Here is a 15,262-nt window from a genome sequence, read left to right as displayed (position 1 = left end):
AGCCCCCTATACCCCATTTTCCATGATCCTCATGAAGGGTAATATATCTGCCCAAAAGAGATCATCAGATGACTTTTTTTTTTTTTTTGGACACAACAGAAATCCATATAGTGTAAGTAACCTGGGAAAAGGAGACCAACAGGGAGATGAAGGGAAGAAAGTGCTTCCCCTCCACAAATGAAATAAGAGAAGGATGCCTCAGTGGCAGTCCTCACAATGTGGCCAATGAGCAGACCTGCGTTTTGATATTTTCACATCATGACAACAAGGAGTATTGTGAAGTGAAGAAGTAGAGGTAGTCAAACCTAAAAACCTTCCTATTGTTGCTGAACTTTATTGAGTCACATTTTCCTCTAGTATAAAATGGGAAAAAAATGTTTCTACTGATACTTATTCCTCCAGTAAGAGAGTTAAAGTCTGTAAAGAACCTGTGGAAATGTACCTCATAGTTTGTCTGCAACAGTAATGAGCTCACTCCCTTCACTTAATGCCTAATATTTTCATCAAATGAAGATTCCAGATTAAACCAAAGCTTCCTTACACAACAGATCCAAATATTCTGCCCCACTGATTTTTAGGAGAAATACACATTGCTACACCAGTTCAATGTGTGTTACTTTACACAACTGTCACTTTCTCAAATTCAATGATCACTGGAGCTATTTCATTCATAATTTGAACATTCAGTAATATCTGAGCATGGAGGTATTGTTCACCTGCACAGAGGAGCATTGCAGTTATCCCCCACTTTCTGAAGGTTCACCTTAGCCATTTGGCTTTTATGATGACCTATATTAGGACTTATTTCCACAAATGAAAATAAATAGAAAGGGATTTTTCATTTTAAAAGACAACGACAGTCTATATTCACATTAATGTTAGGGAGTTTTTTAAGATATTTTTCCATTTTTCTTTCATTGAAGTACAGTTAATTCACAATGTTGTATTAATTTTGAGTGCACAGCAAAGGGATATACACATATACAGAATATGTGCTCATACATTATACACGTGTGTGGTCTTTCTCATATTCTCTTCATTTATAGGTGGCATTACTGTACTGATGCTGGTCTTTGTAAAGTGAAGTGGCATAATTTGAACTTGAAAAAAAGAAATATACTTGTGCTGCTGAAATATATTGCCACATGTGAAGGAAGGACACAACATGTTTGACAACACTGGCTCCAAGGAAAAATTGAATCATTAAGACTGCAGATAGATTTCTATCTATAGGGTTCAGTATATTATGGACAACTGTATTTCATCTGAAAGGAAGTAAAACTGAGTTTTAAGGACCTGGATCGCAAGTTTTTAGGTTAAACTTTTGAAAGGAAGCTGATTTCCAGTGTAATAGTTCCTGACACATTTTGTAGGGGAAACATATATAAATTGAGTCAAGCAAATTAGTAAAACTCTCTTGGTTTCTATTTGTTTCTCTGAAAAAAACTGGGATAATAATAATGGAACTATCAGTTTAATATTTAGAAAACTGAACTGATGTGAAAATGCCTGATAGATAATAAAGTGTTAATTTGATGTACATGTATGTGGCAGACATACAGATCAAATGCTTTGGAACCTATGCTTTGAAATTTGGAATCTAAGCTTTTTGAAATTTGCAAAAGATACCTAACCTTGTTTCAAATGGTTCATTAAATTTTCAAATGGAAAATGTTTATATCTATACATATTTATATTATTTATACTAAAAATGTGATCCATGAAAATAGTTAAGAAAATCAAGCAAATTAAGACTAATTTCAAAATGTGTCCTTTATTTTTTAAGGAGAGAATTAGAAATAGATTGTGAATTATTCTGTTCTCCTTTTGTGGGTGTCTCTGGTTTTGCTTTTGGTACATTCACAGTAAAAAAAAAAAAAAAAGAAAATGGCTGTTACTCCTTCACTCAACTGTCCTTCCACCGTGTATCTGTCTAAGAATTTCTATCTCTGTGCTTGCTTTGACACTGGCTAACCAAATATAGAAGAAGTTCTGAAGTCAAGATCCTATGGAAAATCCAATTTCATCCAAGTAACATATATGAAGAATTTGGTAACAAAGCAATGATTCTAGAGAAAAACTTACTCTAATAATCAAAATGTGGTTTACAGATATTCTTTCCATTGCTTACTCTGCAGTTTAAACATGAACATTGAAGCCATGGTAAAGTACATTAAAGTCATCAAAGTGCCTAAAAAATGCCTACAGTTTGCCATACCCTTGAGTCATGGGACAGGTTCTAGTCTCTGTTCCTCCAGGCTGCAACAAAATGTTGGTTTCTGTCCCTTCTTTTCTACTCAATGATCTGAAAAGTTTCTTAAATTTAACATTTTACAACAGATATAATCCTCCCTTTGTATATAAATCATCACTTTCATGGCATTGTGAACAGCCTAAGTTACTTTCCTCTTCAACAAACTCCTCACAGCATTTTTCACCTCTGTGTTTCTCACTGTGTAAATGATAGAATTTAACAAGGGAGTAAGGATTGCAAAGAGCACAGCCATCCACTTATCCACAGGGTAAGTGACCACAGGACGCATGTAGGTGAATATACAAGGACCAAAAAATATACCACTACTGCAAAGTGGGAGCCACGTGTAGAGAGGGCTCTGTGCCATCCTTCAGAGCTATGAGATTTCAGGGAGCTCAGGATGACTATGTAAAAGACAAATAGTATGGGAAAAAAATAAGCAAGCACATGCCCCCTGTGTTAGCTGCCACCACCATTCCAAGTCTATAGGTGTCACTGTAGGCAACTTTCATCAGTGGGAAGAAATTACATATTAAGAGGTCAATGACATTGGGACCACAGAAGGTCAGTTCAGACATGAACATGAAAAGAATCTGCACGGTGGCATGCAAGATTCCCCTGACCCAGGCCACCACCACCAGGAGCTGGCAGAGCCCCTGTCACATGATGGTCGTGTAGTGCAGAGGCTTGCAGATGGCCACGTAGAGGTCATAGGCCATGACAATAAGGACGATGACGTCTGATGCTCCCAGGAAGTGTTCTAAAAAAAGCTGAGTCAGGCAGCCACTCCAGGAGATGGATTTCCTCTGGTACAGAAGGTCAATGGTAATTTTAGGGGTGGTGACAGAGGTCAAGGTGGCATATATGAAGGACAAGTGAGTGAGAAAGAAGTACATGAGAGTTTTTGAAAGTGTGGAGCTGAGTGAGATGGTGATGGCAATGAGCAGACTGGACATCACAGTGAACAGGAAAATGAACAAAAAGACAATGAAGAATATCCTCTGCAGGCGTGTATTCTGTGTGAGCCTTAAGAGAACAAATTCAGTCATATTTTTGGGAGGCACTGAGACATCCATTTAGGAAGTGACACTCTCCTAGGGACTGAATTTCCTACAAAGGATTCCATTCACCATTGCAATGGAAAGAATAAAATACTTAGGAATATATCTACCTAAAGAAACTAAAGACCTATATATAGAAAACTATAAAATACTGGTGAAAGAAATCAAAGAGGACACTAATAGATGGAGAAATATACCATGTTCATGGATTGGAAGAATCAACATAGTGAAAACGAGTATACTACCCAAAGCAATTTATAGATTCAATGCAATCCCTATCAAGCTACCAACAGTATTCTTCACAGAGCTAGAACAAATAATTTCACAGTTTGTATGGAAATACAAAAAACCTCAAAGAGCCAAAGCTATCTTGAGAAAGAAGAGTGGAACTGGAGGAATCAACCTACCTGACTTCAGGCTCCACTACAAAGCCACAGTCATCAAGACAGTATGGTACTGGCACAAAGACAGAAATATAGATCAATGGAACAAAATAGAAAGCCCAGAGATAAATCCACGCACATATGGACACCTTATCTTTGACAAAGGAGGCAAGAATATACAATGGATTAAAGAAAATCTCTTTAACAAGTGGTGCTGGGAAAACTGGTCAACCACTTGTAAAAGAATGAAACTAGAACACTTTCTAACACCATACACAAAAATAAACTCAAAATGGATTAAATATCTAAATGTAAGACCAGAAACTATAAAACTTCTAGACAAGAACATAGGCAAAACACTCTCCGACATACATCACAGCAGGATCCTCTATGACCCACCTCCCAGAATATTGGAAATAAAAGCAAAAATAAACAAATGGGACCTAATTAAACTTAAAAGCTTCTGCACAACAAAGGAAACTATTAGCAAGGTGAAAAGACAGCCTTCAGAATGGGAGAAAATAATAGCAAATGAAGCAACTGACAAACAACTAATCTCAAAATATACAAGCAACTCCTACAGCTCAATTCCAGAAAAATAAACGACCCAATCAAAAAATGGGCCAAAGATCTAAATAGACATTTCTCCAAAGAAGACATACAGATGGCTAACAAACACATGACAAGATGCTCAACATCACTCATTATCAGAGAAATGCAAATCAAAACCACTATGAGGTACCATTTCACTCCAGTCAGAACAGCTGCGATCCCAAAGTCTACAAGCAATAAATGCTGAAGAGGGTGTGGAGAAAAGGGAACCCTCTTACACTGTTGGTGGGAATGCAAACTAGTACAGCCACTATGGAGAACAGTGTGGAGATTCCTTAAAAAGCTGGAAATAGAACTGCCTTGTGACCCAGTATTCCCACTGCTGGGCATAGACACTGAGGAAACCAGAAGGGAAAGAGACACGTGTACCCCAATGTTCATCGCAGCACTGTTTATCATAGCCAGGACATGGAAGCAACCTAGATGTCCATCAGCAGACGAATGGATAAGAAAACTGTGGTACTTATACACAATGGAGTATTACTCAGCCATTAAAAAGAATACATTTGAATCAGTTCTAATGAGGTGGATGAAACTGAAGCCTATTATACAGAGTGAAGTAAGCCAGAAAGAAAAACACCAATAAAGTATACTAATGCATATATATGGAATTTAGAAAGATGGTAACAATAACCCTGTATACGAGACAGCAAAAGAGACACTGATGTATAGAACAGTCTTATGGACTCTGTGGGAGAGGGAGAGGGTGGGAAGATTTGGCAGAACGACAGTGAAACATGTATAATATCATGTATGGAATGAGTTGCCAGTCCAGGTTCGATGCATGATACTGGATGCTTGGGGCTGGTGCACTGGGACGACCCAGAGGAATGGTATGGGGAGGGAGGAGGTAGGAGGGTTCAGGATGGGGAACACATGTACACCTGTGGCAGATTCATTTCAATATTTGGCAAAACCAATACAATATTGTAAAGTTTAAAAATAAAATAAAATTAAAAAATAAAAGAATGATATATATTAATCATGAAAGAATTTAAGTGGAATTTCTTAGGGAAAACAAAAGTTCAGCCACTGTAACTGTGGAACCTGTCCTTGGCATTTGCCCCAGTACTTGTTTCAAGTCTTTTTTATTTTCTCCATGATGCTTTCCATCTCTTCAGAAACCCATCACCTGTCACTGTAAAACATATAGAGGCCAATAGCTGATGTGCAATTTACTGAGCAAATACTGGGCTGTCTACATAAGATGTGAACTCTTATTCTGGTTCCAACTCCATGTGATTCTGCTAAGTCATCTTAGTGTTCCTTGTTTTCAGTCCTCCTTTTTCATCTGTGAGTTAACAAATTGTAATTTCAGATATATCTGATAAGTTTATACTTGTATCAAAGAGATAATAATTATTTCATCCTCCATGACAGTTTACATGTGAACTTTTAGCTGTAACTATAGAAAGAAAGATACTATCAGTAACTGTCTGTATTAAGTAGGGAGTTTAGAGAAATGTATATATCATTGCCAATACACTCTACCTGGTACCAAGCAGACCACGTAAGTTATTCAGCTGTGTTTCCTCACTTACTATATAACACCTGGCATGATATTGACAGTGTCTGAAGCCTATTAGGTGATGAGTAAGTGCTTGAATAGCCATTTTCCATGGGTAAAGTATGCGTGCTTCCTGAGACCATAATCATAGGAGGATTTCCAATGTTGTTTTCTCCTGATGTGATTATCATTACTCTCTACTTTATGAGTAACAAAAATAAACATGAAGCTTCACCTTAGCTTAATAGTTTCTAAAACCCTTTATGGGCTAAGTATGAGAATATTTAATTGCCTGTAGGAAATAGTATGCTACAGGGTAATTTTGCTTTCAAGATAGATCAGTTGGTAAAGAATCCGCCTGCAATGCAGAAGACCCCTGTTTGATTCCTGGGTCGGGAAGATCCCCTGGAGAAGGGATAGGCTACCCACTCCAGTATTTTTGTGCTTCCCTTGTGGCTCAGCTGGTAAAGATAATTATGGCATTTGTTAAATTACACTTTTTATTACTCAAAATTCCATCCCACGTACAATATAATGTAGTCATTTTCAATAAGTTTATATCTTCTGTGATTTCCTGAGACAATATTGTGCTGTGTACATGCATTCTTTTTCTCCTCTTGATTCCAATTCTATTTGACTCTGCTAAGTCATCTCAGTGTCCCATTCTTTTTTTTTTTTTTTTAATTGGAGGCTAATTACTTTACAATATTGTATTGGTTTTGCCATACATCAACATGAATCCTCCATGGGTGTAAACGTGTTCCCAAACCTGAACACCCCTCCTTAGCAGCCTTCCTCTACACCTGTGAGTCTGAAAATTGTAATTCTCAGATGTATCTTGTAAACTGAAAGGTGCCTAACAGAGGTAAGTGCTACTCTCTCATCCATGAAATTTTACATTTAAACCCTTAATTATAACTATGGAAAGATGTTAAGTATCTATAATAAGCAGAAAGCTTAGGTAAATGTCTATGAGTCACTGGAAATGAAGGTGAAAGTGTTAGTCTCTTAGTTTGTCTGACTCTGTGTGCCCCCTGGACTGTATCTCACCAGGCTTCTCTGTTTATGGGGTTCTCCAGGCAAGAATACTGGAATGAATAGCCATTCCCTCTCCCGGGAGATCTCCCCAACCCAGGGATTGAACTTGAGTTTCCAAAATTGTAGGCAGATTATTTACCATCTAAGCCACCAGAGAGGCCCAAACTGGTGCTCATTATTTGATATTTTTTATCCTTCAAAATCCTATTCCACATTCAATTTAAACATAGTCATATTCAATCAACTTATAGTTTCTATTGGAGAAGGAAATGGCATCCCACTCCACTATTCTTGCCTGGAGAATTCCATGGACAGAAGGGCCTGGTGGGCTACAGTCCTTGGGGTTGCCAAGAGTCTGACATGACTGAGCAATTAACACATAGTTTCTATAGACTTGGATAAAAAAAAATTTGGATAGCAGTTGAGGATCTTTCATCAAAGGAAGTATTTATTTTCAAAGTTCTAAAAATAAAAATTTAATGTGGATATTAGAAAGAAATAGTCAGCTAGGTGAGATAGATAGATAATGCACTATACATACATACTTACATTCACAGACTAATGCAAACACATATAAAGTCTATTACTTATGATTGACACATACTACAAGTCCATTCATTCAACAAATATCTATTAGACACTTGTTATGTATATGATTTTTTTCCCACAAAGTCGTGAAGAGTGTCCCTTTTAAATGCCCATAATAACTGAAATCTCATTACCAAAGAGCAGCAATGCATTCATTTATGATAAGAATAACATTTCTACTCCTTTGTGTTTATGCTACATGCATTTTCATGTTTTCCTTCCACATCTTCACATAGCAAACATCATCCATCATTCCTGGCTACAGGATACTGACTTACTAATAGAATGAGAAATTTGGGGACATAAAGAGGAGACAAATATAGTAAAATATATTCTGCAAATATATATATATATATATATCTTTCAAAAATAAATAAACATAGCTTTTTTTTTCTGCTAAGATGAAAATTGTATACTTCTGTAGAAACAAAGTATAGCAATTTCACTGCATTTCCTTTTCTAGGAATAAACCTTAATGGAAAATTTTATTAAAAGAAAAAAAAATCAACATTTACAAACACAATTCACAATTCACACAATTGTGTTCAACACAATTATTAAAAACTATGGAAAAATTTAGAAATCACATGGAATGTTCAGCATTGGAGAAATGGATAAATTATTCTACATCCATTTGATTAATATGTAGATTTTATAGAGTTTTTTTTTTAAGTTGTGCAATATCAGATGGACAATCTTAAATTGTAATACATAATGGAGAAAATTTTGAATGCAAATATGAATTCTAATTTAATTCAAACTAATTTACATATTCATGTATATGTGTATATATTATATATATATATAAGAAAAAGACTCAAAACATTTTCACTTCTAAACTGATAGTATTGTATTTGAGTCTTTCTTAACACTTTGTATACTGCAAAATGGATTTAAATGTCAGATAAGTGTGGGTGAGGAGTGACTGTATGATTTGTAGGATCCATTTAACAAAGTCTGTTGTATGCTTTGTAAGATCCATTTAAAAGAGTCCATGACAATATGATTTCCTGGAAAAAAAGAAATTCTCAGCTATGAACTTAGCTGACTTAGCTCCATGGTCAGGGCCTCAGGCAGCTGTTAGTTCACCAAGAAAGAAAAGTTGTAAGATTTAAAAATGACAACTAGTTCTGCTACAATAAGTGACTTTGCCTATTTATAAATGGCACCTCTGGATAAACCTTAAAAATACTACCACATTTCCTGTTGCAGCAAAATCTGTAAAGTTACTTAGCTGTGGGTAAAAAGACCTCAGGGGTGTTTCACCGTCATTAGCAGATCCTGGCAATATCCAATTATTTCATGTAAGTTAACTAAACAGCAGAGGAAAATTTTATAGCACTCATCTTTAATTTTGAACTCTTTTGAGTCAACATGAAGACAAAACACTATGACAAGAGAAAAAGAGGTGACAACTTACACATTTATGTATTTGATAAAAAGAGTGTATTATAAAATCCTAACATTTAGCATTGTGTAAATTAAACATTTAGGTAGGTAACTATCTGATTTTTAAATGTTAATTACAATAATTGTTTTTTTAATTGATCTACCATTTACAAAAGCATGATTTTTAAATACTGTTTTCACATGTGCACTAATTTAAAATTATGTATCCTGTTATAGTACTGGTACTTCACATACCTGTGTCTCCCACACTGCAGGTTGATTCTTTACCTCCTGAGCCATTGGGGAGGCCCTGTAGTCTCCTATATATCTCATATGGCCATCCTAACAGATGTGAAGTGTCATCTCACTTTGGTTTTGATTTGCATTTCCTCCTGATCAGTGATGTTGAGCACATTCTCATGTTCCTCTTGGCATCTGTATGATTTCTTTGGAAAGATATCCATTCAGGTTCTTGGCCCATTTTACATGGGGTTATTTGTTTTTATGTTATTTAGTTGAAGTTATTTATATATTTAGATATTAATTCAACATGAATTCATGATTTGCAAAATTTTTCTCCCATCCTAGAGGTTACCTTTTCATTTTGCTTCCTTCCATGTATAGACGCAGTCTGGATTTAAAACTTGAGATCCAGGACTTCAGGCTGATATAATGATGAGATGAAGCTTACCTGACTTGATAGTTCTGGCTTCCTCCCTCTGAGAGTCCTAAACTGCTCTTTTACAAGTCTGACAACCTCTCTTCTAAGACATGGTTCACATAGTCCTGTATCCATGAAGGAAGAGATCCAGAAGAACCTGATTTTCTAGCCATCCCTGCCAAAGCATCATTCATGTAATTGCAGTCATCTTTGCCCTCCTTTAAAGACCAGCACTATGCCGATTACTAGACAATGACCTCTGCCCAGCCCATATGGAAGTGAAGAATTGTTTAATCAAGCTTTGCCTGAATTCATTATGATCATATGCAGGGCAGTGAATAGAAAAATACACCACGTGTGTATAACAGATACAGGCCTGTAGTGATCACATCAAATACATATGCGTATACAAACTCATCCCTCAGTTCAGTTCAGTTCAGTTCAGCTGCTCAGTCATGTCCAACTCTTTGCAACCCCATGAATTGCAGCATCCCAGGCCTGCCTGTCCATCACTAACTCCAGAGTTCACTCAAACTCATGTCCATCAAGTCGGTGATGCCATCCAGCCATCTCATCCTCTGTCGTCCCCTTCTCCTCCTGCCCCCAATCCCTCCCAGCATCAGGGTTCTTTCCAGTCAGTCAATTCTTCACATGAGGTGGCCAAAGTATTGGAGTTTCAGCTTCAGCATCAGTCCTTCCAACTGGCCATGTGTTGTCAGATACAGAATCTGGGTGTGTTCACATATAGGCACATACCTGCAATTTGTTATAAACCTATATAAGATTGAACATTTAAGTGCAAATAGTTATAAGGATTAACATGAGGTTGTATACAATCTGAGTGTGTGGTGGGATATATGCATGTGTGTTGTTGGATTAGGCCTATGGATGTTTGGATACAGATTTATGCTCATGGCTTTGGAGACTAACCTGTAATTCATGCCAGCAAGAGACATTGACCCTTTCTGAACAGCTCATTGAAAATGTGTTAAACCCAAATGCTTGCTTTTATTTGATGAATAGTAGTGTGTTTGAGCAGAGAAGGCAATGGCAACCCACTCCAGTACTCTTGCCTGGAAAATCCCATGGACAGAGGAGCCTGGTAGGCTGCAGTCCATGGGGTCCCTAGGAGTCAGACACGACTGAGTGACTTCACTTTCCCTTTTCACTTTCATGCATTGGAGAAGGAAATGGCAACCCACTCCAGTGTTCTTATCTGGAGAATCCCAGGGATGGGGGAGCCTGGTGGACTGCCATTTATGGGGTCACACAGAGTAGGACACAACTGAAGCAACTTAGCAGCAGCAGCAGCAATGTGTTTGAGAAGACTTTGAGATAACGTCATAAAATCTCCAGGTAAAGGGATAAAAATCAGGATATAAGGTTTCTCATACAGTGTGATTTACTAGTGGGGAAAAAACAAAACAAAAACTATTGTCCCATAGACTTAACCTTTCATAAATTGAGACTGAGTAAGGTATGCATTGTATAATAAGCTTCTTTGACCACATGCTTCCAAATATATTAGAGCCAGATTATATCTTCCATCAATATTGATTCAGAGACAGAGGGAGAATATTAGGAATGAAATATCTGTCAAAAAAGAAAAATATATTCTGGCCTCTTTACTATATCTTTATTTCATTAAAAAGAGCAAAAGCATGCCCAACTCATGCATCTTTCTTGGGAAGAGCCTCCATGGTTGCATTCCTAGCATGTTTGTGTCCAGTAATTTTTGGCCACCATCTCACAGCTTCGTGAACATCTGATCCAAGCTAATCTAGTTAAATTCTTTCCCTCCTCAGTACTGGGATCAAAAGACAAAATCTGAACAAAAGATTCTGGGTGGGGGCCTGTAAGACCGTGGCAGATTCAGAGGTGACAACCATTGTCTGTCACAGGTAACTAAGGGGAGAAAGTCAGTCTGCAGAGGAAAGGTACCAGTGAAGCAGAGATGGAGAGAGGCGGGGGTGAAAAACAGGGGTCTCCCATCCCCCCAACATACAAGATGTGTGAGGTTCACAAAAAGTTGTGAGACCTGAGTTCCCGCTATGTTGCCTGATACTGTGGTCTACAAGCTTCCCCTGTACTTTTCCAATAAACCTCTTTTGTTTATGGTTGTAAAAAAAAAAAAAAAAAGAGCAACAAGAATTATATATATAGTCAACATTCTTCTTAACAATGGTATCACCCAAAATATCTGGTGAGCAGCTTCTGTAGTGTATATTTGAAGCTCATGGATTATTATTCTAAATTCACGCATAAACAGCAAAACCTATATTTGTATAGAAATGTATAGAAATACTGTAAGCAAATAAAGGAGACATTAAACTTAAACTGTAACATGCTAAGCTGTATAAACAAAAAAAATACATGTAAAACTCACGGTATAAACAAAAAAATACATGTAAAGTTCTAATAGACACAAAAGTAACATGTGAAATATAAATATGTGCTGTCTTTATGTGAAGAGCAATGAACCGAGTTTTACATCATATTTCTAGTTCTTTTCAATATCCGTGTTGTTGTTCAGTCACTCTGTCATGTCCGACTCTTTGTGACCCCATGGACTGCAGCATGCCAGGCTTCCCTGTCCTTCACCACCCTGGGGCTTGCTCAAACTCACGTCCATTGAGTCAGTAATACCATCCAACCATCGCGTCCTCTATCATCCCTTTCTCCTCCTGCCTTCTGTCTTTTCGAGTATCAGTGTCTTTTCCAATGACTTGGCCCTTTGCATCAGGTGACTATAAAGTATGGAGTTTCAGCTTCAGCATCAGTCCTTCCAATGAATATTCAAGAATGATTTCCTTTAGAATTGATTGGTTTGATCTACTGGCTGTCCAAGTGACTCTCAAGAGTCTTCTCCAACACCACAGTTCAAAAGCATCAATTCTTCAGTGCTAAGCCTTATTTATGGTCCAACTCTCACATCCATACATGATTATTGGAAAAACCATAGCTTTGACTATATAAACTTTTCTTGGTAAAGTAATGTATTTGCCTTTTAATATGCTGTCTAGGTTGTTCATAGCTTTTCTTCCAAGGAACAAACATCTTTTTTTTTTTAATTTTATTTTTAAACTTTACATAATTGTATTAGTTTTGCCAAATATCAAAATGAATTCGCCACAGGCATACATGTGTTCCCCATCCTGAACCCTCCTCCCACCTCCCTCCTCCCTCCTCACACCATCCCTCTGGGTCGTCCCAGTGCACCAGCCCCAAGCATCCAGTATCACGCATCGAACCTGGACTGGCAACTCGTTCCTTACATGATATTCTACATGTTTCAATGTCACTCTCCAAATCTTCCCACCCTCTCCCTCTCCCACAGAGTCCATAAGACTGTTCTATACATCAGTGTCTCTTTTGCTGTCTCGTACACCAGGTTATTGTTACCATCTTTCTAAATTCCATATATATGCGTTAGTATACTGTATTTATGTTTTTCCTTCTGGCTTACTTCACTCTGTATAATAGGCTCCAGTTTCATCCACCTCATTATAACTGATTCAAATGCATTCTTTTTAATGGCTGAGTAATACTCCATTGTGCATATGTACCACAGCTTTCTTATCCATTCATCTGCTGATGGACATCTAGGTTGCTTCCATGTCCTGGCTATTATAAACAGTGCTGCGATGAACATTGGGGTACACGTGTCTCTTTCCCTTCTGGTTTCCTCAGTGTGTATGCCCAGCAGTGGGATTGCTGGATCATAAGGCAGTTCTATTTCCAGTTTTTTAAGGAATCTCCACACTGTTCTCCATAGTGGCTGTACTAGTTTGCATTCCCACCAACAGTGTAAGAGGGTTCCCTTTTCTCCACACCCTCTCCAGCATTTATTGCTTGTAGACTTTTGGATCACAGCCATTCTGACTGGTGTGAAATGGTACCTCATAGTGGTTTTGATTTGCATTTCTCTGATAATGAGTGATGTTGAGCATCTTTCCATGTGTTTGTTAGCCATCTGTATGTCTTCTTTGGAGAAATGTCTATTTAGTTCTTTGGCCCATTTTTTGATTGGGTCATTTATTTTTCTGGAGTTGAACTGTAGGAGTTGCTTGTATATTTTTGAGATTAGTTGTTTGTCAGTTGCTTCATTTGCTATTATTTTCTCCCATTCTGAAGGCTGTCTTTTCACCTTGCTAATAGTTTCCTTTGATGTGCAGAAGCTTTTAAGGTTAATTAGGTCCCATTTGTTTATTTTTGATTTTATTTCCAATATTCTGGGAGGTGGGTCATAGAGGATCCTGCTGTGATGTATGTCAGAGAGTGTTTTGCCTATGTTCTCCTCTAGGAGTTTTATAGTTTCTGTTCTTACATTTAGATCTTTAATCCATTTTGAATTTACTTTTGTGTATGGTGTTAGAAAGTGTTCTAGTTTCATTCTTTTACAAGTGGTTGACCAGATTTCCCAGCACCACTTGTTAAAGAGATTGTCTTTAATCTATTGTATATTCTTGCCTCCTTTGTCAAAGATAAGGTGTCCATATGTGCGTGGATTTATCTCTGGGCTTTCTATTTTATTCCATTGATCTATATTTCTGTCTTTGTGCCAGTACCATACTGTCTTGATAACTGCGGCTTTGTAGTAGAGCCTGAGGTCAGGTAGGTTGATTCCTCCAGTTCCATTCTTCTTTCTCCAGATCGCTTTGGCTATTCGAGGTTTTTTGTTTTTCCATACAAATTGTGAAGTTATTTGTTCTAGCTCTGTGAAGAATACTGTTGGTAGCTTGATAGGGATTGCGTTGAATCTATAAATTGCTTTGGGTAGTATACTCATTTTCAGTATATTGATTCTTCCAATCCATGAACATGGTATATTTCTGCATCTATTAGTGTCCTCTTTGATTTCTTTCACCAGTGTTTTATAGTTTTCTATATAGAGGTCTTTAGTTTCTTTAGGTAGATATATTCCTAAGTATTTTATTCTTTCCGTTGCAATGGTGAATGGAATTGTTTCCTTAATTTCTCTCTCTGTTTTCTCATCATTAGTGTATAGGAATGCAAGGGATTTCTGTGTGTTGATTTTGTATCCTGCAACTTTACTATAGTCATTGATTAGTTCTAGTAATTTTCTGGTGGAATCTTTAGGGTTTTCTATGTAGAGGATCATGTCATCTGCAAATAGTGAGAGTTTTACTTCTTATTTTCCAATTTGGATTCCTTTTTTTTCTTTTTCTGCTCTGATTGCTGTGGCCAAAACTTCCAAAACTATGTTGAATAGTAATGGTGAAAGTGGGCACCCTTGTCTTGTTCCTGACTTTAGAGGAAATGCTTTCAATTTTTCACCATTGAGGATAATGTTTGCTGTGGGTTTGTCATATATAGCTTTTATTATGTTGAGGTATGTTCCTTCTATTCCTGCTTTCTGGAGAGTTTTTATCATAAATGGGCATTGAATTTTGTCAAAGGCTTTCTCTGCATCTATTGAGATAATCATATGGTTTTTATTTTTCAATTTGTTAATGTGGTGTATTACATTGATTGATTTGCGGATATTGAAGAATCCTTGCATCCCTGGGATAAAGCCCACTTGATCATGGTGTATGATCTTTTTAATGTGTTGTTGGATTCTGATTGTTAGAATTTTGTTAAGGATTTTTGCATCTGTGTTCATCAGTGATATTGGCCTGTAGTTTTCTTTTTTTGTGGGATCTTTGTCCGGTTTTGGTATTAGGGTGATGGTGGCCTCATAGAATGAGTTTGGAAGTTTACCTTCCTCTGCAAATTTCTGGAAGAGTTTGAGCAGGATAGGTGTCA

At 37.1% G+C, this 15,262-nt stretch overlaps 1 pseudogene; it reads right to left on the bottom strand.

Moving 5' to 3' along the window:
* Positions 1-2,393: 2,393 nt before the first annotated feature.
* LOC133243929 (olfactory receptor 4C46-like) lies at positions 2,394-3,330 on the bottom strand (annotated as a pseudogene).
* Positions 3,331-15,262: the final 11,932 nt, after the last annotated feature.

The sequence above is a fragment of the Bos javanicus genome, unplaced genomic scaffold, assembly GCF_032452875.1.
Source record: "Bos javanicus breed banteng unplaced genomic scaffold, ARS-OSU_banteng_1.0 tig00002723_1, whole genome shotgun sequence".
Lineage (NCBI taxonomy): Eukaryota > Metazoa > Chordata > Mammalia > Artiodactyla > Bovidae > Bos > Bos javanicus.
This window is presented reverse-complemented; position numbering and strand designations above follow the sequence as displayed.